A 26738-nucleotide genomic window follows, 5' to 3' on the forward strand; every position below is an offset into this window, starting at 1 on the left:
AGAAGAAGAAGAAGAAGAAGAAGAAGAAGAAGAAGAAGAAACAAAAAACAAAAAACAAAAAACAGTAACATCTGTGGGTATCAGAACTCCAGCCAATTCAACTGAGAGCTGGGAAGAGGGAAGAGAAAGTGCTGCAAGTTTTCAACAGAGTAATCACAGAGTCCTACAGTATGAGCATTCGTGGTGATGTAGCAGGCAGGCTTCTATTGTTTTAAAGATGGGGAGTTGAGAGAGACAGAGAGAGAGAAAGAGAAGGGAAAGATGGGGAAAAAATTTAATCTTAAAAATATAAAAGCAGGCCGGGTGCAGTAGTTCACACTTGTAATCCCAGCACTTGGGAGGCTGAAGTGGGCAGATCACCTGAGGTCAGGAGTTCGAGACCAGCCTGGCCTACAAAGTGAAAACCCATGTCTACTAAAAATATAAAAATTAGCCAGGTGTGGTGGCAGGTGCCTGTAAATCCAGCTACTTGGGAATCTGAGGCAGGAGAATCGCTTGAACCCAGGAGGCGGAGGTTGCAGTGAGCTGAGATTGTGCCACTGCACTCCAGCCTGGGTGACAAAGCAAGACTCTGTCTCAAAAAAAAAAAAAAAAAAAAAAAAAATCCAGGCTATTTTGCTAGGTACACAGAATAGGACCACTGAGGCATGGGAGGTCAAACAAAGATGCCATCTTTGATGTCCAGTCCAGTTAAAACTTCAGATGGTTCCAACCCCACCTAGCAACTGGTTGCAACCTCATACGAGACTCCAAGCAAGAACCACTGAGCTGAGCCCAGTCAACCCGCAGAACCATGAGAGATAAAAATATTTTACTGTTTTAAGTCACAAAGTTTGGAGTGGTGTATTATACAGCAACAGTTAACCAAAAGAGACCCTAAAACCTATAGCTAGCAGAGCCTAGAGTCTCAGGACAGGAAGTCTAACATTTGGAGAGCAGATATTAGGTGTCACCTTGAGCAATTCCACCCCTTTGTTCCTGAAGCAATTGTTTTGATTGGGATTCAGTTTGCCTTCACTGAGCAACAGAAAACTCCAGACAATAATGCCTTGAACAAGTCGAAAGTTTCTTTCTCTCACAAAAGTCTGGGTAAGTGATCCAGACTGGAGTAGTGCTCAAGATGTCAGGGACCCTGGTTCTTATCTTTTTTTGATGCAATGCATGACCTCAGCCTCCTAGGTCAACATGACACTTCAGGCAGTAGGGCGGAGGAAGGGATGCAAACACAAAGGGTGCTTTCTCTTGTAGAAGGTTATTTAAAGCCACCACATGTTGCTTCTTCTTGTATCCCATTGGTTAATATGTATCTCATGGCCGTGCCTAGCTGCAAAGGAGACTGGAAAATGGTATCTTGATTTTGGGTGGCCGTGCATCCAGCTCTAAATTCTATTACTTCTAGTAAGCAAGGCTATTGGGAGACACTTAGCAGTGCCTGCCTCACTGCTACATCTTGAAAAGTAATAGAGAGACACAGGAAATGGCATCACATATGGGATGCTGACTCACAGCACCGATCCCTTCCGGAGGGGAGCTAGCAGTTATCTCCCTGTGGGCACTGTGAACCTCCACAAGGCCATTCTACTGTGCAACAGGAGCCAGCCGCTCCTGGATCATTGTCGGATCTGTTAGGTGAAGAGTGAATCCCACAGGCCTTAAGCCACTGCCACTTTTGCCATAGAGTGAATTACTTGGTAAGAGGGAGCATCGTGTGACATACCATGACTGGGTAAAAGCTTCTGTAAGCCCTCAAGCTGTGGTGCTGGTGGAGCCATGAAGGGCGGGGAAAGCAAATCCAAATAAAAAATAAATGTAGGGTCGGGCATGGTGCCTCACATCTGTAATCCGAGCACTTTGGGAGGCCAATGCTGGAAGATCGCTTAAGCCCAGGAGTTAAAGGCTGCAGTGAGCTATGATTGCACCACCATACACCAGCCTGGGCAACAGTGTGAGACCCCGTCTCTAAAAAAATTAATTAAATAGTTAAATAAATAAATGTAGGACATTGCCATGAGAACAATTTGTCTGCTCCAGATGGAGTTAGTTCCCAGCTGAGAAACAGGGAGGTGTGGGGCAGAAGGAAGACTGTTAGCTGCCTTCCTTCTCCATGAGAGGGAGGCACAGAGGAAAGGCTACAGACTAAGATGGTTAGTGGGTAGGCATTCTCCAAGTCCTCTTGCAAGCCCCAGATATCACCATCCTTTCCTAAAGGAAACCTGGCAAAATCATGCCATTGACTGTCACTGAAATTCAGCAACTCCCAGAATCTGAGTTTGGCCTTAGTAGTCTCACACCCATGGCCCCAGTGAACAGTTTCCATCTGGCCAGAGAAAAGTCCTGAATTTCACTTTGTGCCTTGTGGCAAACATCTCAAGACATGAGCTTGTCATTATCCTAAATTAAGATACCTGATGCTTTCAGAAGCAGCCACCCTACTTGTTTCCACATCTTTCATCTCCCTTTTAGGTGGCTGAGAATTTTAGCTTCAGCTTGTCCAAAGTCCCAAATGACCCAAAGAGATTATGTGCTTAGCCACTGTCTTCCAAGGGCTGGTCGTTCCTATTCTGGAAGATAATTAGGATTTTCAGTGCCTCACTCCTTGTCCAGCTCAAGAATCATGGATCAGTTGGAGGAAAAGTTAAGGTCCTATGATAAAAAGGCAAACTAGAGTAGCCTATTTCCCCTTGAGGTGAGTGGCCCAGGGCAGAAAGGCAGCTTTGGTTCTTTGTCACTCATTCTTCCCCAGGGCAGTGCTCTCTTCTGCATAGGTGTAGCTGGGTTCTAGCCGGTAGGAAAGGAGAAGACAGTGGAGGAGGCTTGCTGGTTATCTTAGAACCCAGGCCCAGAAATGGCACGTTACTCCCACTTCATTCCCCTAGTGAGAATTCAGGCACCTGGCCACCCTAAACACAAGCAAGGCTGGCAAAGACAGTCTAGGGGGACAGCCATGTGCCTGGCTCCCATTCTACTTAGGCAAAAAGTAGAATGGAAAGCCTTTTGGTGAACACCTAGCAATCTCAGCCGCACATTCCAAGTGGCTCTTATTTCCTTGAGGGTCTGAATGAGTTTTCTAGGACTGCCATAACAAAGTATCATGAACTGGGTGGCTTAAAACAACGGAAAATGTATTGTCTCACACTCTGGATGCCTGAAATCTAAAATCAAGGTGTCCACAGGGCCACATTCCCTCTGAAGAGGCAGTGGAAGGAACTGTTCTCCAGACCTCACTCCTAGCTCCTGGTAGCCACAATTGTTTCTTGGTTTGTGGCTGCCCCACTCTAATTCTCTCTTTTTTTTTTTCTTTTTCCATTATTTAACATGTGTTTTCCCCCCTCCACCAAGACAGGGTCTTGCTCTGTTGCCCAGGCTGGAGTGCAGTGGTGCGATCTCAGCTTACTGCAGCCTCTACCTCCTGGGTTCAAGCAATTCTCCTGCCTCAGCCTCTCAAGTAGCTGGAACTACAGGCGCATGCTACCACAGTCAGCTAATTTTTGTATTTTATTAGAGACAGGTCTTCACCATGTTGACAGGCTGGTCTCAAACTCCTGACCTTGTGATCTGCCCACCTCAGCCTCCCAAAGTGCCTGGATTACAGGCATGAGCCACCATGCCTGGCCAACATGTATTTTCATTTTATATCCAAATATCACATTTTCTACATTAAAATATAATTATATTGACTTCCCCTGTACCCTACACCCTCAGAGAAAAAAAAAAGAGAAGAAATTTACACAATTTGAAAGGTAGAATGCATGGAGTAGGGAAGTTGCTATTGCACCCAAGTGACAAAGAACACAGAGAGAGACCAAACAGTCAATAAGGCACAACTGCGTAGAAGACAGCTCAGGGCTTGCATCGGGAAGGGGCAGGAATAAAACTCCAAAACTTCTAAATGCCACCACCTGTGCCACAAGATTACCCTGAAAAGGCAGAGGTAGGTCAGAAAGCAGAAACAAATCAGTGATTTTCCAAAGGCTGCTTCCTAACAGAGTTTAAAATATCCACAAACATAAGAACCTTTGCTTCTCACCTTGCCTTCAGCATCTGGTAAACACTTTAGAAACTTAAATCACTGTTCACATGTCAGAATGTAGAATGGCTATAGGTTTTTCTTTCTTCTCTTGTTGTACCCCAAGCAACCACTCTATTAATGATTTTAGTCATGTGATTCCTCTGCATGGAAACTCAGTAAAGGTCACCAAAGACAAGGCTTTTCACTGCTACCAGATAAATACTGGCTGTGCAAAAGTCATAGGATTCTGTGTGTCGCTCAGAGAGGGAGAGCTGTAAGACACAGGAATCTCAATGCATATGTAATAAAGAGGAAAAGGAAATTCCTTTTACTCATCTATTTATTGTATCAGAAAGAGCAAGTAGACAGTCAAAATCATCTGCTAGGCTGGGGGTAATGCCTCATGCCCATGATCTCAAAACTTTGGGAGGCCGAGGAGGGAGGATCACTTGAGCCCAGGGGTTCAAGACCAGCTTAGGCAACATAGTGAGACCCTGTCTCCACAAAAAGTTTTTTAAAAATTAGCTGCATGCGGTAGCACATGCCTGTAGTCCCAGCTACTTGGGAGACTGAGCTAGGAGGATTGCTTGAGCCTGGGAGTTCGAGGCTGCAGTGAGCTGTGCTCACACCACTGCAATCCAGCCTGGGCAACAGAGCAAGACTCTGTCTCAAAAACAAACAAACAAACACAACCAACCAACCAACCAACCAACCAAAGAAACCATTTGATTAGAGCAGCAGCACAGACCCACAGGCACATCAACAACCCAAAAGAAAATGCTCAAGAAAGAGCATCTTGGCTCTTTTGAAAAGAGTCATCTTTTAGACCTGATCTTGCCACTAATTTAGAAACCAAAGCATTATAGCTCAGAGGCTGCTACTCTTGAGGAGATTGAGAGTTAAGGTCTAAGAGACCCAGATAACGAGGACATTATTAGGTAACTAACTATACCACTGTGTACAATGCAAACATCAATAAGAAAACATCACCTCATCCCTGCAGCTACTTTAAGCAAAGCACTGAAGACCCAGGTTTTCTGAATAGGGAATAAAGTCCGTTAGCAGTTTAAAGCATTCAACACTGGAACAATATGTTACCTATTCTTTGTTTTTAATTATAGGTTAACATAGTAAACTCCAACACAAAGGTGAGGCTAGGGGAGTGCTAAAGGAATAAAGAAAACAGAGCCAGTATTTCACAAGTATATTAAGCAGTGATGAAACAGCAGCCAATGCTTTGCAAAGTCTCAAGGGTAAAATTTGCTTAGGTGCTGTGATGATTAATACTTAGTGTCAACTTTATTGGATTGAAGGATGCAAAGTATTGTTCCTGGGTGTGTCTGTGAGGGTGTTGCCAAAGGATACTAACATTTGAGTTGGACTGGGAGGGGAGACCCACCCTCAATCTGGGTGGGCACCATCTAATCAGCTGCCAACGTGGCTGGGATGAAAGCAGGCAGAGGAACGTAGAAGGACTAGTCTATGTTCTAGCTTAGTCTTCCAGCCTGCATCTTTCTCCCATTCTGGATCCTTCCTGGCCTTGAACATCAGACTCCAATTCTTCAGCTTTGGGACTCTTGGTCCTTCGACACAGACTAAAGGCTGCACTGTCAGCTTCCTTACTTTTGAGGTTTATGGGGCTTGGATTGGTTTCCTTGCTCCTCAGCTTGCGGATGGTTTATTGTGGGACTATATCTTATGAGCGTGTGAATCGATACTCCTTAAGAAATTCCCCTTTATATAGATATCTATCCTATTAATTGTGTCCCTCTGGAGAACCCTGACCAACACAGGTGCTCTGAGGGGTTCTCTTCAACATATCTTTGGGGAAGATTTGGAGCAGTTGCCAACCAGTATCCAAAGTCTCATAGACAGTGTGATTTTCATGAGGACCCTGAAAAATAAAGTTCCTCTCAAACTTCTGTGGAAATTCCAAGTCAAGAAGATCATCTGAGCTAAGGGCTTCTTCTCCAACTACAGCAATCATGGCTTGTACATCCTTCCCAATAGCTTGCATACAGCTGTTTACATACATCTGCATGATCCTTCCTGGTCATTCCTTCTCCAATAGCAGACTTCATGAACAGTGATAGTTCAGGCAGCACCTTGATAGGTGGGTAAATCTCTCTGTTGTGTAGCTGTCTATCCACATAGATCTGTCCCAGTCAGGTCAGAGATGAGTGAATGATATCATTGGTAGGCATGGTAAGAGTAGGAATTTGAGTAATCAAGCCATTTCTACCTTCTCCTCGACCTGCATGTTCATATATAGTGGCTAAGTCTGTATCGATGTAACCTGGGAAGCCTAGTCAACCAGGAACCTCTTCTCTGGCTTGTAGAAACCTCTTGAAGTGCTTCAGTAGATGAACTCATATCTGTTAGGATAACCAGTACATGTTTCTCACATTGATACACCAGAAATCGGCTGTGGTTAGAACCAGTGAGGGATGATAATCCCATAGTTGGGTCATTAGCCAAGTTCAAAAATAGGCAGATGTTGTCCATTGAGCCATTTTCTTCAACACCAGATTTGAAGAACCAGGCAGTTTCCAGGTTTACATCCCCAGCAGCAAATACAATTGGAAAATTTTCCTCAGTGTAGTTTACATCTTTGGATTTATTTAGCAAACCAGTCTGGCGGCAGATTTGAGCTGCAATCTTTGTGTAGTAACCCAGCAGCAGAGAAGATAGAAGTTTTCTGCCCCAGCAATACTGTTCACACTAACTATGGCTGAAATGCTGGTTCGAATTATCTCCTCTGGGTAGATTTGACATTGAGGATTGATTGGCCATCCCATGATATCAAAGAAATCTTCAGCCAGTACAAGAGGACCTCTGTCAATGGGTTTTCCTGATTCAATGAATACCCAACCAAGCATATCCTCCGACACTGATATTAGGGGAATATCCCCAGTCCTTTGAAATACCTGAACCCCTGCCTTGGAGCTACCAACTTCTAGAACTTGCCCGTGTCTCTTTGTGCCATCTAGTAATGTCCAGTGGACAATCTCAGCATCTATGGGAAACTTAACATGATCTAAGATCACAAGTGGACCATGGACTCTTGATGCCATGATGTATGTACGGCAAGGCTGGGAGAGGTAGTTCCAACTAACTGCCAGCACCTGCTCCTGAGCTCCCACCATCAGCAGGCATGGGTAGTTTGGGTATGGCCCATTCATAACCCCACGCAACACCTGCAGTGCCATCATCTTGACATAGCATTTTACCTGTGTGTTTCCACATTGTCTTTCCTCTGTATTTGTCTGTTTCTGTGTCCAAACTCCCCTTTTTAAATGACATCAGTCACATTATATTACTATTAGGGCCCAGCCTGATTACCCCATTTTAGCTTGATTATATCTGTAAAGACCCTATTTCCAATTAAGGTTGCAATCAGACATCCTAGAGGTCAGGACTTCAAGACTTTTTTGCGTGGGGGTTGGGGATTCAACTTATAACAATTCAACTCATAACAAGGTCTGTTGTCTGCAGTCAGCTCTTGGGTGCTGATATCTGTATGCTCTGTAACAGAAGCAACCCTAAGCAAAGAAAGAGAATGTACTGGAAGTGCATTGGGTGGCTCCTGGAATCAAAAGAGAACTTCAACAATCAGGCCTTGGGAGAGGCAAAAAGTCCTGGACATCTCCTTAGGGCCTGCCTTCCAGATGATTCTGCATCAATATCCTTCTGGCCAAGTATCCTTTTTCTCAAGATACAAATTCTTGGAACAGTCAGTTGGGTTAGCCTGTGGTGGAACCAGGACCTGTTTGGGGCATGTGAGTGGGATAAAATGATGGACAGTCTTGCTAGGGCCTCATGGGGTAGAGGAGAGGCAGTTCTCCAAAAGAAAGTGAGGGGTGGCTGCTAAAGATGGGGGAGGCATGTGTTGTGCAGGTGAAACTGCAGGTGTTTGCTACACGTTGTACTTTGTTTAAGAAAGCCTTCTAGCTCAGGCAGTTGTGTTTCTAAATGTTATGGCACTTAAAGGAGTCATTTAGTCATCTGGAAAATGCAGAGTTGTGGGGAAATGCAGTGTCATGTGGTAAAAAGAGCACTCTTGGTGAAATCAGGAGAGCAGGTTTTGTTTGGCTTTTTAAAATATTTGCAGATGGTATAATTCTATCCTGAAAACTGAAGGGAATCAACTGAAAAGCTCTTGGAAACAAGAAAGTTCAACCAAGTATCAAGTTACTAACTGGAAATAAAAATAATGCCATACAGATCAATGAGAAAGAAAGCATAAAAGAACCAAAGATGTTATTCAACTTAGCTACAAAGGCAGCTGGTAAAAGAATAAACTTGGAAAGAAGTGCAAAAGGCCTCTATTAAGAGAAAACATCAGATTCTCCTTGGAGGCATAAAAGACAAAGGGTAGAAAGACTTGGGAGAATAAAGATGTCATTTCTCCCTAGATAAATGGATTAATTCACTGAAAGAATTCAGGTGAACAAACAAACAAAATCAAACCTGAGCCAATGAAAATCCTAACTAGGTCTTTTAACTTGAAAATATGAGTCTAAAACTCATAGGAAGAGTCCCTGTCTGTGGATGTCAGGTCCTTATAGCCAAAAAGCTTCTCCCCCAGGTTTTGATTTTGGTTCTGTCATTTAATGATCTGTGAGACCTTGGGGCAGGTAATGTAACCTCTTTGGGCCTTAGTGTTTTCTCCTGTGAAGAGGGATAATCCTATCTTTCTGCTTCACAGAGCTGTAGCAATGATCATGTGAGAGAAAGTATTTGGAAGTGTCTCATAAACCGTAAAGCACATTTCATGCTGTAGTTGCTATTTTTATTCTTCCATGATGCCAGATAAATAGGAAAAATCACAACGCAAAAGGTGTCCATTGCTCTGCAAAAAGATAAACACATCTTATTAAACTCAGATACATGATGATTTTTAAATATTTGATTCCTGTGAAGGAGAGAAAAAAGCTAATGCGAGCTGTTTGCTTCTCAGTGAGTAAGTGAGGGCTCACTCTCTGGTCATGGAACTGAGCAAAAATGCTTATGGCCTCTCCCCTGTTTCCAACCCCAAACCCCTGTGTTGTCATCTGTAGAATGAAAGGTTTTGGACTTCAGGGTGTTTGACAGCATGAACTTTGAAGTCTCTACAGATCTTGGTTCGAAACGTAGTGCCAGCAATTACCTTGGACAACTTATTATTTCTTTTCTTGGGTTTCAGAATCCATCAGACAGGCATGATAATAATCTCTATTATTATATCTATTAGTATCTCTCAAAGGAATGATAATAATATCTACCTCATCAATCCTCAAGAAGACTTGAGAGTTAAATGGGATAATAAATACTAAGTGCCTGGAACCTAGTAAAAGCTCAATAAATAGGCCGGGCACGGTGGCTCAAGCCTGTAATCCCAGCACTTTGGGAGGCCGAGACGGGCGGATCACGAGGTCAGGAGATCGAGACCATCCTGGCTAACACGGTGAAACCCCGTCTCTACTAAAAAATACAAAAAACTAGCCGGGCGAGGTGGCGGGCGCTTGTAGTCCCAGCTACTCAGGAGGCTGAGGCAGGAGAATGGCGTAAACCCGGGAGGCAGAGCTTGCAGTGAGCAGAGATCCGGCCACTGCACTCCAGCCTGGGTGACAGAGCGAAACTCCGTCTCAAAAAAAAAAAAAAAAAAAAAAGCTCAATAAATGAGCATTATAAATAATTAACTATCATAATTACCATCATTGTTATTACTCTAAGGGCCTTTGCAGCTTTAAAATTCTAGGATAATATGTCAGAGAAGAGCTAAAACAGGGAGGAAACAGAAAAGATTCCCTTAACAGGGCTTGAGTCAGTACCTGCGAGGGAGAGATTTCTCTGGAAGATGGCTTGTGTATTCATCATAAGGCCTCATTTAACCTTGGTGACTCACAACCAGAGTTCGGCTGGGCCTGCTGTCCTCTGGGAAAAGGGGGATAGAGGAGTAAGGAACCAAAGGGGGCTTGACAGGGGAAAGCCATGGCCTGGGGACCACAGTGGATGGTTCCTTAGAGAGCATTGTCCAAGGTTTTTAACTTTTATAAAATATATGTTAAACTGAGGAATTTCTTTTTCTGCAAATAAGTTTTGAGGTAGGCACTGTTGGTTGCCAAACCAAAGCTGTGCCCTTCTCATTCCTTGACGGCGCAACTCTGATAACATTGTTCAGGATCAGACAGCTGAGTGGCTCAGGAGAGAATGGTGCAGCCTCAGGACAAGGGGGAGGAGGAAGCCTGATTACCCTGGCAAGTGATTGGTTTAGCAATGGGCATGTGATACAATTCTGGCCAATGAGATATCAGGGGATGTAAGGCATGTCATCTTTTCCTTAAGAAAGAGGAAAATTTTCCCAGAAACCCTGCCTGCTCCTGGGCTTCTGGGTAAATTTTCCTCATCTTTAAGGAAAGGGTGACGTACCCTTTCTCTGGCAGGAACATAAAACAGCACAACCCCTTTGGAGGGTACATTAGTTTCCTATCACTGCTGTAACAAATTACCACAAACTTGGTGACTTAACACAACACAATTTATTCTCTTCAAGTTCTGGAGTTCAGCAGTTTCCCTGGGCTAGAATGAAGGTGTTGGCAGATCTGTGGTCTCTCTGAAGGCTCCAGGTAGAATCCACTTCCCTGCCTTTTCTGGCTTCTAGAGTTTCGTTCCTTGCATTCCTTGGCACATGACTCCTTCCTCCATCTTCAAGGCCAGCAACGTAGCATCTTCCGATCTCTGTTCTGTCTTCATACTGCCTTCTCCTCCATGGTAAAATCTCCTTCTGATCCCACTTTATAAGGAAACTTACGATTATATTTAGAGATCACTTCGATAATTCAGGACACTCTCCCCATCTTAAGATTCTTAATCACATCTGCAAAGCCCCTTTTGCCATATAAGCTAACATCCCAAGGTTCTAGGAATTAGGATTTGGTTATCTGTGGGGGCCATTAATTAGCCTATCACAGAGGGGATTTTGGTACTAACCAGCAAAATTACTTGTACATTTATTTTTTTCAAGGTCAGGGTTATTGAGGTATAATTTACGTATAGTAAAATTCATTTTTGGGGGGATGGGGGCGGCATTTCGCTCTTGTTGCCCAGGCTGGAGTGCAATGGTGCAATCTTGGCTCACTGCAATCTCTGCCTCCGGGATTCAAGAGATTCTCCTACTTCAGCCTCCCGAGTAGCTGAGATTACAGGGGTGCACCACCACGCCCAGCTAATTTTTGCATTTTTAGTAAAAACAGGGTTTCACCAGGTTGGCCAGGATGGTCTCGAACTCCTGACTTCAGGTGGTCCACCCACTTTGGCCTCCCAAGGTGCTGGGATTACAGGTGTGAGCCACTGCACTCAGCCATTTTTTTTGTGCACAATTGTATCAGTTTTGACCAGCACATATAGTTGTGTAATTATATCACAATCAAAATTTAGACCAGTTTCATCACCCCAAGAAATTAACTTATGTTGTCCTTAGTAGTCAAACCACCCCTTTGGGTGGTTTGCACCTGGCAACCACTGGTCTGTTCTCTGTCCCTGTAATATTGCCTTTTTGAGAATATCATATAAATGGAATCAGCATATGTAGCTTTTTAAATCTGGCTTCTTTCCCTTAGCACAGCGCATTTGAAATTCATCCATGTTGTAGTGGGTCAGAAGTTTGTTCCTTCTTATCACTGGGTAGCAATTAAATTAAATAGATATATCACAGTGTATTCATCAGATGAAAGAATCTTGAATTGCTTCTAGTTTTTGGTGATTATGAATAAAGCTTCTATAAATATTCAGGTACAGACAAATGTGAAAATATGTTTTCATGTCTCTTGAGTAAATATATAGGAAAAGGATTGTTGGCCATATTATAAATATGTTGTACATTAAATTTTATAAGGGACTGGCAAAATGTTTTCCAAAGTGGCTGTACCATTTTGCATTCCCACTAGTAATGTATTACAGTTCCAGTTGCTCCACAACCTCATCAGCATTCAGCATTGTCAGTTTTCTTTCTCTGAATTTTAGCCACCCTGAGAGGTAGGCAGTGGTATAGTGATCCCACTTCCAGATAGCAATCACAGATATGCAGTAGTAAAAATATAAAAAGGTGCATGTGCAAGGCTAGCCACTGCAGCTGTATTTGTAATAGCAAGAAAATGGAAACCAAAATTTTCATCAATGGAAAACTAATTGAATAAATGATGGTACATCCCCCAAATGAAGTATTATGCAGCTGCTACAAGGAACAAGAAATTACTCCACTATTATGTGTGATCTCCAGGATAAATTTTTAAGTGAAAAGAGAAACGTATGTATAGTATGCAATCATTTATCTACAAATAAGAGAAAAACTATAAAAATTTAATAAAATATTACCATAGCAAAAAGGAAGGAATAGAAAGGAAGAATACAGGGATGGAAGCTAGGCTTCTAAAAATATAGCTTGCATTGTAGATTTAACTTTGGAACAATGTAAACATTTTATGTAATTACACACAAAATTAAGAAAAAATCAAATTCTTAGAAAGTAAAAATAATGTGAAATTAAAATGACTCTGTGTGTCCAATTGATGACATAACCACACAAAGAAGACTTTAGTGACCTTCAATCACTATCATTCGACTCTGTACTCCTAGAAGACTATATCTGGCAAAAAGAGCTGTGTATTATGGGATTAAAAGAATAATTATGCTGATGTCCTTGAAAATTAAGATATTTGGCATAGTTGATAGGAGATATAAATCTAAGATTGATAAGATTGAGTAAAAACTCTGTAGTCCTCCATTTCAATTGGAAGTATCAGTATGGATGCATTATACCTTTTATCTTTTTTTTTTTTTTTTTTTGAGTTAGGGTCTCACTCTGTCATCCATGCAGGAGTGCAGTGGCATGATCAGGGCTCACTGCAGCCTTGACCTCCTGAGCTCAAGCAATCCTCATGCCTCAGCCCTTCCAGTAGCTGGAACTACAGGTATATACCACCATGCCCAGTTAACTTTCTAAAAACATATTATTAAAGACAAGGTCTCACTTTGTTGCCCAGCCTGGTCTTGAACTCCTGAGCTCAAGCGATGCTCCTACCTCAGCCTTCCAAAGAGTTGGGATTATAGGCATTAACCACTGAGCTTGATCCCTTTTATCTTTAGAAAACAATATGCATCTCCTAGCTATGCCCACTAAAAATAATTGAAATTCAAGTAAACTGTGAAAATAAAAACACTTTTTAAAAAAGAGACAGGGTCTTGCTATGTTACCCAGGCTGGAGTACAGTGGCTATTCATGGGTGCAATCATGGCTCTCTACAGCCTTGAACTCTTGGGCTCAGGTGACCCTCTTGCCTCAGCCTCTTGAGTAGCTAGGACTACAGATGTGTGCAACTGTGCCAAGCTCAAAAAACACATTTTAAAGACAACCAGAGAAATATAAATGTTATAATATATTTAGTGAAACTCAGAAATGATTGTCAATATGTTAAATTGTGATAATGACATTGTATTTTTTAAAAAGAACTTGTACCTTTCAGAGATATGTTCTGAAATACTTATAGAAGAAATAATATGATATCTAGGATTTGCCTCAAAATTATCTGAGGACAGGGAGAAGAAAGGTATGTGAACATATAGATGATTCTGGATGAGTATGTAGTGGCAATTGTAAAAGCTGGGTGGTGGGCACATTAGGATCATTATACTACTCTTTCTACATTTCAGTGGTCTTAAAATTTTTCATAATAAAAAAGATTTTTTTTTTAAAAAAAAGGAGGTGTGAAGAAAGGAGATGTGAAGATAGTTGTCTGAAGATGCAATGCTCAGAGCTGCTGCAGTCACTTTGTGAGAATGAAAGAACAAGCTTGAGGCCTAAAGCATCCAATTTGATAGCTATTCCATTTCTGTAAGTTCAAATTTCTTAATTATAAAGATAGTTAATGCGAAAATGAGGCAATTATGATGGATGCAAAGATTGAAACTAGGGTTTACCCATGTATATTCATGGGACTTTTTTGGTTGCAACTAATAGAAACCTTAGCGTAGTTTAGGTTTGGAGATGTATTATGGAGATTCAGGACAATCTCATGGAATTCTAGGACAGAAGTGCCACCAAGACTCATGAAGAACATAGTTCACAATGTCAGATCCCTCCATATCCTTTCTCCAGCTCTCATCACCTCTCTTCAGCATTACCATGACTGTCTATCGCCACCCTCTCATTGCAGACCAGCTTCCTTCATTTTCCAGCCCACGTCATGGAAAACTTGCACAACTCGAAGTTTAGCCATTTGGATAGAGATGGATTTTTTTCTCCAGACCCAGTTCCAAAACTTCTGGAAGAAGAGCTTGATTGGTCCGGAAGCTGAGATTGTCCTGTCCAGTGGGGAGGGCCCACTCCTAAGTGAGTCATGGCCAGATTTTAAGGTGTGTGTGACATGGCTGCTCCTGTGGTTCCTGTGGTGTTCCTGTTGGGAGAAGAACAATTCCCAGAGATGTGTAGGTGGGAAGTGGTGAGGCAGACAGAGCAATAGGTATCTATATAGTTGAGTCAGGCCAGATCATGAGATCATGAATGGGTGCAAAAATTGCTGAGAATGATGCCTTGGGCAGGTTGAATTTTGGTTGTCTGGGGAAAGCTAGCCAGCAGGGCAAGGAAGACTCGGTTCCCAGCTGCACCCAGGGTGCTCACAGGAGCTTGCTCAAATTCAATGGTCATTGCAGCCCATGAGTAGTCAGCAACCAGCCAGACCAGAGGTGCTTAGGCTTTGGTGCTCAGGGAAAGAAAGGCTAGATCAGTGCTCAAGGGCCCATCTACTTCCACGCAAGGGAGCCCCCACCACGCTGCTGTCTGGCATTTGTCCCACATTGTTCCACTTCTTACAACACCATCAGGCCTAAAAATACAACGCAACAGCTGTAGCCTTCCAACTGTGCAGCCTGTGACTTCTGCCTTCCATTCTAGTGACATAGTATTGAGAACATCCTGATTCACAGCCATAAGTAGTTGCAAACTGAAATAGTTTTTCCTCATCTTCCATTGCAATGTCAGTCAGGTTTAAGCTACTTTTCAATTAAACTGATCCAGAAGCTTGAGAAAGAAGTGATTAAAAATGTTTTATTTGAGTTGAAATCATTAATCTAGGCAATAGCTGTGGGTACTCTGTGGTAGTCATTTGAATCAGGAGGAAAAGAGCATCCAAGATTTAAAATAAGTACGAAAAGCATCCAAAATAAAATAATCAAATCACCAAATCAAATAATCAAATTGACTCAGTTGTTATGCTGGAATCCTAATGAACTCCAACGTTAGCCTTACCTGACTTACAAGATTCTGGTAATGGGTCACTGAGAAAGCCCAGGTAAAGCAACCTCACCCCACCACCACGCCCAGTGCCCACCACACCCTGCCACTGCAAGGGAGTCTGACCAATGAAGTCCATCCACGAAAAGGGGTAGTCTTCAGTTCATTAGGAGAATATGTATATGTTACACAACGGGCAATTAATAATAACTAATATTTGCTTAGAAATGAGTAAGGTGCTTCCACATTCTTTCCTTTATTTGATCCCGACAAAAGGAGTTAGATAGGACAGATGTTATTTTACAAAGGAGGAGACTGAGTCTCAGAGAAGTGCTATAAAGTATCCTTGTTAGCCAGTGATAAATAAAGAAGAAAACAATTGTTATAACTTCAAGCCTTTGACTTCTTTTTTTTTTTTTTGGGGGGGGGGGGGGACAGAGTCTCACTCTGTTGCCCAGGCTGGAGTGCAGTGGTGCAATCTCGGCTCACTGCAACCTCTGCCTCTCAGGTTCAAGCGATTCTCCTGCCTCAGCCTCCTGAGTAGCTGGGATTACAAGTGTGCACCACCACACCCAAGTCCTTGTCTCTTTCCTTAATCCTCCCTCCCTTTCTTTCATCTCCCTCCTTCTCTCTTCTTCCCTTCCCTTCCTTCACTTCCCTTCTCTTGCCTTCTTTCTTTCCTTTTTCTCTCCCCCTCTCCCTTCCCCATCTTGTCCCTCCTTCCTTCTATAAGCATTTATTGAGTCCTACTATGGGTCAAGACCTAGGCTTGAAACTGGGGGTTTGAAAATACATGAGATCTGGTTACTGCTCTGAAAGAACACAGCACGGGGAACAGTTGTATCCAAAGCTAAAATTGGATACAATATGAAGGCATTCAGAGCCAAGGAGGACATTGAACTGGGCCTTGAAGGATAAGTAACATGACCAGGTAGAGATCATGGAAATGGGAAAGGCATCCTAGGCAGAGGGAACAGAGAGAGCAAATGCCTTAGAAGACACACAAGCATAGATTGTTCTTGGGGTGGGGTAGGGGAGAAGCCCTGGTGTCTTGGAAAGAAGGCGAGTAGGTGAGGCTGGTGCTAGATCAAGGGAGACCTTGGAGGCTGTACTAAGAGGTTTGGAAGGTGATGCGGGCAGTTGAAGATTTTTAGGCAGGGAAATGACAGGATTATATTTTTAAGAAACATCATTTAGAGGCCATCGTGTTGTGGATGATTAGCACGAGATGAGATTGGGGGCATTGAAGCAAGTTAGGAGACTCTTGCAACAATCTAGATGTAAGATGGTAATATAGGAGCTGAGGCAATGGGAGATGGCGAGGAGGGGCTTATTTCAAAAGACTGAGGAGATAGACTTGATAGGACTTGGCAACCGAGGTGCAGACAGGATGATGTCTAAGGAGATGCAAGAGACCGGCGTGGTGGCTCACACCTATAATCCCAGCACTCTGGGAGGCTGAGGTGAGTGGATCACCTGATTCCAGGAGTTTGAGACCAGCCTGAGCAACATGGTGAAACCCTGTCTGTACAAAAAAAAATTTTTTTTTAATACAAAAATTTAGCCAGGCATGGTGGCATGTGCCTGTAGTCCAAGCTACTCAGGAGGCTGAGGCAGGAGGATCACCTAAGCCCGGGAGGTGGAGGCCGTAGTGAGCCATGGTTGTGCCACTGCATTCCAGTCTGGGCGACAGATTAGACCCTGTCTCAAAAATAAAAATAAAAAAATAAGATGCAAGAAAGTAACCATGAAGTGGTTCACGCCACTTAATTCCTTCTCAAATAGCATGTCCTTATCATCCGTTCTTTTCAGAGGATATATTTCTATTTATCTATTCTTTCTATCTGACACGGCTTTCTCAAGACTGATTCTCCTTCTTTATGGTTTGTGCAGCAATTTTTTTTTCCACCTCCTGTTTTCTGGTGTCTGATTCCTCAGTAAATAAGGTCATGGTGAGAAATAGCCACGTGTATACCTGGGGACTTTCTGCCCTGGTCACCAGTGGTTGGACCAGGTGGGCACCTGAGCAAGCTGGGCCAATCAGAGTCCTTCTCTGTGTTCTTGAAATTAGGGAAAGCAAATGGCTGTTGCTCTCTTGAAAGAAACGGAAACTAGGTGGCTTTGGCTGATGATTCAAGTGGCTGTTTCCTGAGAAGTAGAAAAAGCTGGTTTTTAGTGAGTGAGAATAATGAAGTCTATGCTCAGGGAGAAACAGATGAGAGAACAAGGAGGGCTGTGTGGTTCCCATAGCCCTTGGAGCTGATGCTACCTTATCCTGAAGCCAGGATATAAGTCTAGCCTTTGGCTTCCTGTTGCTTGAGCTAGCTCTGGTCGTACTTTCATACATTTGTCTACAGATGCTGTTACAAAGCTCACACACCAACAACCGTATCTGCTAGAAGTACGTTTGCATTTATGCAATTTACTCTGTGATCCTTCCCTTTTTTTTTTTTTTTTTTTTTTTTTTTTTTTTTTTTTTTTTTTTTTTGAGACGGAGTCTCACTCTGTCACCCAGGCTGGAGTGCAGTGGTGCAATCCTGGCTCACTACAACCTCCACCTCCTGGGTTCAAGCGAATCTCCTGCCTCAGCCTCTGGAGTAGCTGGGATTACAGGCACCCACTACTATGCCCAGCTAATTTTTTGTATTTTTAGTAAAGATGGGGTTTCACTATTTTGGCCAGGCTGGTTTCGAACTCCTGACCTTGTGATTTGCCCTCCTTGGCCTCCCAAAATGCTGGATTTACAGGCGTGAGCCATGGGGCCATGCCGATCCTTCCCTTTTTGGCTTATCATGCCTGTTTGGGGTGTGTGTGTGTGTGTGTGTGTGTGTGTGCTTTGAGATAGGGTCTGGCTCTGTCACCCAAGCTGTAGTGCAGCTGTGTGATCTTGGCTCACTGCAACCTCTGCTTCCCAGGCTCAAGCCATCCTCCTACCTGTAGTCTCCCAAGTAGCTGAGACTACAGGCGTGTGCCACTACGCCTGGCTAATTTTTTGTATTTTTAGTAGAGACGGGGTTTCACCATGTTGGCCAGGCTGGTCTCGAACTCTTGACCTCATGATTCGCCTGCCTCGGCCTCCCAAAATGCTGGTGTTACAGATGTGAGCCACCGTGCCCCCGCCCCGATCCTTCCCTTTTTTGCTTGTCATGCCTGTTTGGGGTGTGTGTGTGTGCTTTGAGACAGGGTCTGGCTCTGTCACCCAGGCTGTAGTGCAGCTGTGTGATCTTGGCTCACTGCAACCTCTGCTTTCCAGGCTCAAGCCATCCTCCTACCTTAGCCTCCCAAGTTGCTGGAACTACAGGCACTTGCCACCACGCCTGACTAATTTTTTGTATTTTCTTTTTTTGTAGAGTCGGGGTTTTGTATTGGTTTTTTGTCCAAACTGGTTTTGAACTCCTGAGCTCTAGCTATCCTCCTGCCTCAGCATCCCAGCATGTTGGGATTACAGGCATGAGCCACTGCACCCTGCCCTGTTTGTTTTTTTAAGTAAATTTTTAAATTGAAGTATAACATATATACAGCTGATGTTCTTTTTTTTTTTTTTTTTTTTTTTTTTGAGATGGATTCTCACTCTTCACCCAGGCTGGAGTATAGTGGCATCATCTCAGTTCACTGCAATCTCTGCCTCCTGGGTTCAAGGAGTTCTCCTGCCTCAGCCTCCCAATTAGCTGGGATTACAGGCACCCGCCACCACAACCCGGCTAATTTTTAATTTTTAATTTTTTAAATTTTTAGTTGAGACAGTTTCACCATGGTGGCCAGGCTGGTTTCGAACTCCTGGCCTCAAGTGATCCACCCAACTTGGCCTCCCAAACTGCTAGGATTATAGGCATGAGCTACCGTGCCCAGCCTGATGCTCATTTTTAAACAACTCATTTGGAATTATTTTTAAAATCATCATTCTAAATTAAATATAAGAAATGATATTGTTATATAGCCGCTAGACATTGACTGAAAAATGTGCCCATGCTGGTAGGTAATGGACAAATGGAGATGTTGAGGGTAGGTGAATGGGTGTAGAGAAAGACATACAAATGGCCAGGCATGGTGGCTCACACCTGTAATCCCAGCACTTTGGGAGGCCGAGGCAGGCAGATCACCTGAGCTCAGGAGTTCCAGACCAGCCTGGCCAATGTGGTGAGACCCTGTCTCTATTAAAAATACAAAAACATTAGCTGGGTGTGGTGGCAGGCACCTGTAATCGCAGCTACTCAGGAGGCTGAGGCAGGAGAATTGCTTGAACCCGGGAGGCAGAGGTTGCAGTGAGCTGAGATCACGCCACTGAGATCAGCTGCAGTGAGCTGAGATCATGCACTCCAGCCTGGGCAACAAGAGTGAAACTCCATCTCCAAAAGAAGAAGAAGAAGAAAGACATACAAACAATTCAAGTATAATTTGAAAAATTAGAAGCATTTATTCTACAAATGCTTATTCAGTGCCCACTATGTACCAGGCACTGTAAAAAGAAATGCCAGGAAGTCAGTCCCATGGAACTTAAGTGTTGATGGGGGTGTATAAAAAGAGATGTGGCCAAACCAGGAAGGGTCAGTTCATTTTACCCCAGGGATGAGGAATGGGGAAGGTAGCATTTGAGCTGGGCTTAAAAGGAGAAGTAGAAGTTTGACAGTTGGAGTAGGTAGAAAAAGGGCGTTATATGTTCAGAAACCAGCGTGAGCTAAGGTATGGGGGAGTGATGGTTCAAGGACACTCTTGGGGAGCTGGGAGAAGACTCCTGTGGCCAGTGGTGGATAATGAGTTTGGGAATGTGGACAGTGGCAGGAAATGAAGCTGGAAGGGCTCCTGGAGGCAAATTTCAAAAGATCTTGAATGCCACATATGACGGAGACACTTACTGTTCACCAAGTGAACCTACCTACTTCCACATTTCCTGGTCTTTTTGCAGTTGGAGGAACCACATGACTAGTTTCACCGATGGGCTATAGGCAAAAGCCACAGGTGTCAGTTCTGGGCTAAAGCATAAAAGAGTAAGTGGGAGCTCTCCCTTAGCTTTCCTGCCTTGCTGTAATGAACAAGGCAGCCACGTCTTCCAAGTGCAATGTCAATATGGTGGCCCCTGCATCAGTCTGGGGTCCATGAGTGATTATGTGGAGCACATGTATTGGATATGTGTCATGAGCAAGAAATAAACTTTTGTTGTATTAAGACACTAGGATTTTGGGGGGCCAGTTTGTTACTATAACATAACCTAATCTTTCCTCACTGGTACACCAGGGTAAGAGATTCAGAATCTACCCTGGAAGTGGAGAGTAGCTTGTCTTAGCCAGTCTGGGGGGCTAAAAGAAAGTACCATGAACTGGGTGGCTTATAAACAAAAGACATTTGTTTCTCACAGTTCTAGAGGCTGGAAGTCTAAGATCAGGGTGCCAGCATAGTTGGGTTCTGGTGAGAGCCCTCTTCTGGGTTGCCGACTACCAGCTTCTCATTGTGCCTCACATGGTGGAAAGAGAGCTAGTTGGGTCTTCAGCCTCTTCTTATAAGGGCACTAATCCCATTCATGAGGGTTCCACTGTCATAACTGATTATCTCCCAAAGGCCCCGCTTCCAAATAGTATCACACTGGGGTTAGAATATCAGCCTACAAATTTTGGTGGGCATAAACTTTCAGTCCATTGCATAACCCTTGACAGGTTTTAAGCAGGTGAGTAACATTGTCAGATTTGCCAGACAACTGCCATCCAGATTGTCCCTATCCATTTGTAACAGTGGTGCCGTTAACCATTGTCTCCTCTCAGGACGGTTTGAGCTTGTTCAGTTCAGCTCCCATTTTTCTTACTGTCTTTCCCTTACCAAGTACAGAGGCCCAGAGCTTTCTTGTCAGCACTGCTCTGGGCCCAGAGCCCCATTCCCCTGCTATGAGCTTATAGGTTTTATCCTGGAGCATTATGTGGTATCAGCAACCTGGAGTCACGGGACGGGTTCATGTTGAAGTTATATGGTATGAGTGGGCATCCCTCCAGCTTGGCAGGCATGAGTGTGTTCACTGCTAACAGAGTGACATATTTACCAGCTGCCCACAGTGGAACAAAGCGCATAGATGAATTTGGTGCAGGAACAGGCGGTTCTCTCCCTGGTTATGGCTGAGAGATCTGTGACAATGACTCAAGTCTCATCCTGCTCCTTGGTGCTCAAACAATGTCCCTTGAAGCCCTTCTTTGCTGGTTCCATTCACCTGTCTCCACTGGGCTTCAGGTCCTCTTCTTTTTTGGTAAACTGCCCCACATCAGCTCCCAGGCTGGCAGGGCTCTTGAGGTGACCCTCCCTTCACTTTCTTCTCCTCCTCCTTTCCTCTGATCTCCTATTGTTTTGAGAAAATCCTTCTTTCTCCTTTTTTGGCTTCCTCAATAGTATTTCCTTCTTTCTACCAGTTCCTTTGCTCTCTCATTCTTTAGCAGAAGACTTGATGATGTATTAAATCTAGAGTCTGGATCATCAGCAATTAAAACAAGCCAAAAAAGAAAAAATATAATTTCCTTTTCCTTAAGCAGTCAGGAGCCCTCAGCCTTCACACTGCATAATACAGTTGGGGCAAAAATTGTGGCAGGTGGGCAAAGAAAGGGAAGCAACTACAAAACTGCTCGGCTTTGATCCTAACACAGTCTTAGCCTCCACAGCCTGCTACGTGCCTAACAGCAAGACTTGGCTTCCCATGAAACAAGATCACCTGCTCTAAATGCCTTTGGCTTTATACCATTTACAGAGTCTCTCAGTCTTGGGTTTCATTCTTATTTAAATCTAAGTTCTTTCTCTTCCCTTTTCTCTCTCCCAAGTTCCTGCTTCCTCAAACTCCTGTCTCTGGGGTGCACCACACAGGAGGAAAGAATTATTTAAAAGCAGAGCCTCTTTACCTAAAGAGGTCACACTTCACTTTAGGGTGGTTTTAACCTTTCTTCTCCAGACCAGGCTCTGGTCTTTGGCTTTGCACAAACAAAAGACGTTTAGAAAGATTTTTCTCTCCCCTAAAAGAGCAATTTTCTCCCAAAGATGAATTATTCTGCTAGCCCTTGTAGCAATGAGCACACATAGCAATATGTTTGTGTCTCCACCACATGTTTTACCTCTAATATTATTACTATTATTTTGAATAGCTAATACATATATCTAGTTTAAAATTCAAAAGCAACAAGAGGATATACACAGAAAAATCTCCTTTTGCCCCACCTGCCAGCTACCTAGTGTTCTCCCCAGGGGTGACCAGTGTTACCAATTTCTTATATACCCTTACAAAGTATTTTACATAAGTACAAGCAAATAGATATATCTTCATATTTATTTATTTATTTTTGAGGCAGGGTCTCGCTATGTCACCCAGGCTAGAGTACAGTGGCACAACAATCACTGCATCCTCAACTTCCAGGGCTCAAGTGATCCTTCCACCTAGTCCCTGGGTATCTGGAACTAGGCTTGCACCACCGTGCCTGGCTAATTTTTGTATTTTTTATAGAGATGGGCTACCACTGTGTTTCCCAGGCTGGTCTCAAATCCTGGCCTCAAGTGGTCCTCCCACCTCAGTCTCCCAAAGTGCTGAAATTACAGGCATAAACCACCATGTCTAGCTCATATAGTTATTCTTTCCTCTTTTTAATTTTTAACACACGTACTGATATTCCATACACATAAAAATATAGATATAGCTTGGGAATTCCCCCATTTTACTACATAAAGATTTCCCCATTCTTTGTTTATAATGAAATGGCATTCTACTATATATGCATATATTATGATTTTTTAAAATACATTTATTTATTTAAATAATCCTCTTTTGGTGAACCTTTAGGTGATTTCCATTATTTTGCTATTGCAAGGAATGCTTAATAACTTGTAAATATGCCATTTTGCCCATTCAAGTACATCTGTAGGAAAAATTCCTGGGGGTGGAACTGCTGGATCATAGAGAATAGCTGTTCCAGTTGCCCTTTTTCATCTTGCAATAATTTACACTCTTACTAGACATGAAGAAATTCTGTTTTCCCACACAGTGCTTTACATGATTTCTAGGGAAATCATTCTGGGGTCATGAGGGAATTGTTTGGAGGGAGAGGACCTAGAGATACCTATGAGAGAGATGGTGAGTTCTAAGTAAAGTGAGGCTGTGGGAGATCTATTCTCTTCAGGGGTCAAATAAGCCTTTTTAGAGGAAGATATTTTGAATTGGGTCTTAAGAAATCAAGAGCTCACTAAGCAAAAGCAGGAAGGGAAGGCCATGTGCCTGTGCTGGCTCTTCTTGGGAGTTTCATCTGTTTAAGCTGAAGAGTTTTTTTTTGTTTTTTTTTTTGAGAAGAAAAACATTGTATGCCTGAGGACATACCTTGCAGAAATTACCTATAGGAGTAAGGAGCCAAAAGAAAATGCGATGTATATATGCACTTGAATATTATTTAGCCATTAAAAAGAATGAAATTTTGTCATTTGCAGCAATATGGATGGAACTGAAAGTCATTATGTTAAGTGAAATAAACCAGGCACAGAAAGACAAATATTGCATGTTCCCACTCATCTGTGAGAGTGAAAACCATGGGTCTCGTGGATGTAGAAAGTAGAATTGTGGCTGGGGAGGGTAAGGAGGAAGAGAGGATGAAGAGAAGTTGGTTGAAAGCTACAAAAATGCAGTCAGATAAAAGAAGTTCTAGGCTGGGCTCGGTGGCTTACGCCTGTAATTCCAGCACTTTGGGAGACTGAGGCAGGTGGATCACCTGAGGTCAGGAGTTCGAGACCAATCTGGCCACCATGGTGAAACCCCATCTCTACTAAAAATACAAAAAAATAAATAGTCAGCCGTGGTGGCGGACATCTGTAGTCCCAGCTACTCGGGAGGCTGAGACAGGAGAATCGCTTGAACCCAGGAGGCAGAGGCTGCAGTAAGCCGAGATCGTGCCACTGCACTCAGTCTGGGCAAGACAGAACGAGACTCCGTCTCAAAAAAAAAAAAAAAAGGAATAAGTTCTAGAATTTGATAGTACAGTAAATTATAATCAACAATAATTTATTGTATATTTCAAAATAGCTACAACAGAAGATTTGTAATGTTCCAAACACAAAAAAAGATAAATGTATGAGGCAATGGAGATCCAAATTACTCTGATTCAATCATTACACATTCTATATGCATGTGTCAAAATATCATATGTACCCAAAAATATGTACAACTATTATTTATCAATTAAAGAAAAAGAGTAAGAAACAGGAAATCATTTAGTAAAGGTTAAGTACTCATGATATATATACTCCATGGAAAAGAAAAGTATGATAATTAATAGTAACTATAATAATAGTAGCTATAATTTATTATGAGCTACCATGTGTCAGGCACTAGGTTAAATATTACACATACATTTTAAAAAGCCCATTTAATCCGCATACTAATTCTCTGCATAAGGCACTATAATTTCCAGTTTGCAAATGAGACAATTGAGAATCAAAGATCATAAGTAACTTCCCAAAGTTAACCTAACAAGGAATTTTCAGAGCCAGGCTTCCAAAAAGGTATGTGACCCCGGAAAGCCTGTACTCTCACTCGCTAGAATAACCCCTTCCATTGGCTCTTTGAACTCTCAAGAACTCTAGGGGAGGTTCCCTGGAGATGAAGTGATTACAGGTGAGAAAAAAAATGAGGCTCAGCCAGATGTGGTTGCTCACGTCTGTAATCCCAGCACTTTGGGAGGCCAGGGCAGGAGGATCACTCGAGGTCAGGAGTTCGAGACCAGCCTGGCCAACATGGCGAAACCCCATCTCTACTAAAGATACAAAAAATTAGGTGGGCGTGGTGGTGTGCACCTGTAATCTCAGCTACTCAGGAGGCTGAGGCAGGAGAATCACTTGAACCTGGGAGGTGGAAGTTGCAGTGAGCCAAGAATGCGTCACTGCACTGCAGCCTGGGTAACAGACTGAGATCCTGTCTCAAAACAAAACAAAAAGATGAAACAAAATGAAAAAGTATGAAGAACATATTGCAACATGGAAAAATGTTTGCTTAATAATGTAAGGAGGAAAAAACGATTGTCTATAATTGTTTAAATGTGATGATCACAACTATGTAAAAATAGAAATATCTCTAGGTGTGCTGACTGCCCATCCAGAGTATTCTAGGGCAGTCCTCAGTTTACAGTGTCAGACTGTCGTTAGTCCTACATCTGGTGCTATGCTCTGATTTCAGGGAACTTGGGGAAATATGGCTACTTTACTTAAAGATAAAGACTATATTGAATGGGAGGCTGAGGCGGGCGGATTACTTGAGGCCAGGAGTTCAAGGCCAGCCTGGCCAACATGGCGAAACCCCATCTCTTACTAAAAATACAAACAGTAGGTAGGCGTGGTGGCAGGTGCCTGTAATCCCAGCTACTCAGGAGGCTGAGGCATGAGAATTGCTTGAACCCAGGAGGCAGAGCTTGCAGTGAGCCGGGATTGCACCACTGCACTCCAGACTGGGCGACAGAGTGAGACTCCTTCTCAAAAAAAAAAAAAAAAAAAAAAAGACTATATTGAAGATATTTAAGTAGTTACTGATTTTTTTTTTTTATATGAAACTTGGAAAAACTAAGGGGTGATATCTGATACAAATCTAGAAGATTGCAGAAGCAGACATTTTGAGAAGGTATCTTAACCTTCCTTACTAATTAATGTAAATCGATATCAACATCTTGCCTACTCATTAAAAGACTACTCTAGTTATTGGATTTCTGTGGTGATTGTTTTTTAAAGGTTAGCCTTGACCGATTCTAAGTTGTTTTTTTTCCCAGCAGCATAAGTGAACAGAATCAAGAGCAGAGACTGATATTTATTTCTAATAGTAAAAATAAAAAATATCAATTGGTTGCTTCAGAAAGGTTAGTTGAAATTTCTTTATTGGATCATCTGTTCATCCTGCCTTCATGTTAGTTTATCTGTTTATTCATTTCGTTCATCCATTCATTCATTCAACATTCACTAGAGTAAACCAAGTTCTGTGTTGTGCACTGGGAGCATAAAAGTGAACAAGACTTGGTCCCTGCCCATGAGAGAGTCACTGATAGAGCTAGAAACATAAACAGGTAAGTATAACACAGTGTGATAAGCGTCATTGCAATTCCATTCAATTCAGTGTGTGCTGAGGGTCTGATCTATCCAGGGTGCTGTGCTGGGCATTTTCACAAGAAGCAGAGATTGAGCTATCTGGCCCTGCCCTCAGGGAGCTGGAAGTCTAGTGTGGGAGACAGTAAACAACCCAGTAATGAAATCATTACAAGTAACTATCAATTACAAGGGAATTAAGCAGAGTTCTGAGGTGGAGAATAACAAGACAGGGGAGCCTACTGCAGCAGAATGGTCCTGGAAGTACTATGATGGAGGTATGTGCAGGGAACTGTGGAACCACAGAGGGACTGCTAATGTAATACACCCTGGAGGAGACAGGGAAGGCTTTGCAAGGAGGGTCCTCTAAAACTGAGCCTGAAAATATAAAGGAGC

The 26738-nt window shown here is 42.9% G+C and overlaps 1 pseudogene; it reads right to left on the bottom strand.

Annotated features, from left to right (window-relative positions):
• Nucleotides 1-4182: 4182 nt before the first annotated feature.
• LOC104655863 lies at nt 4183-7221 on the bottom strand (annotated as a pseudogene).
• Nucleotides 7222-26738: the final 19517 nt, after the last annotated feature.

The sequence above is a fragment of the Rhinopithecus roxellana genome, chromosome 16, assembly GCF_007565055.1.
Source record: "Rhinopithecus roxellana isolate Shanxi Qingling chromosome 16, ASM756505v1, whole genome shotgun sequence".
NCBI lineage: Eukaryota > Metazoa > Chordata > Mammalia > Primates > Cercopithecidae > Rhinopithecus > Rhinopithecus roxellana.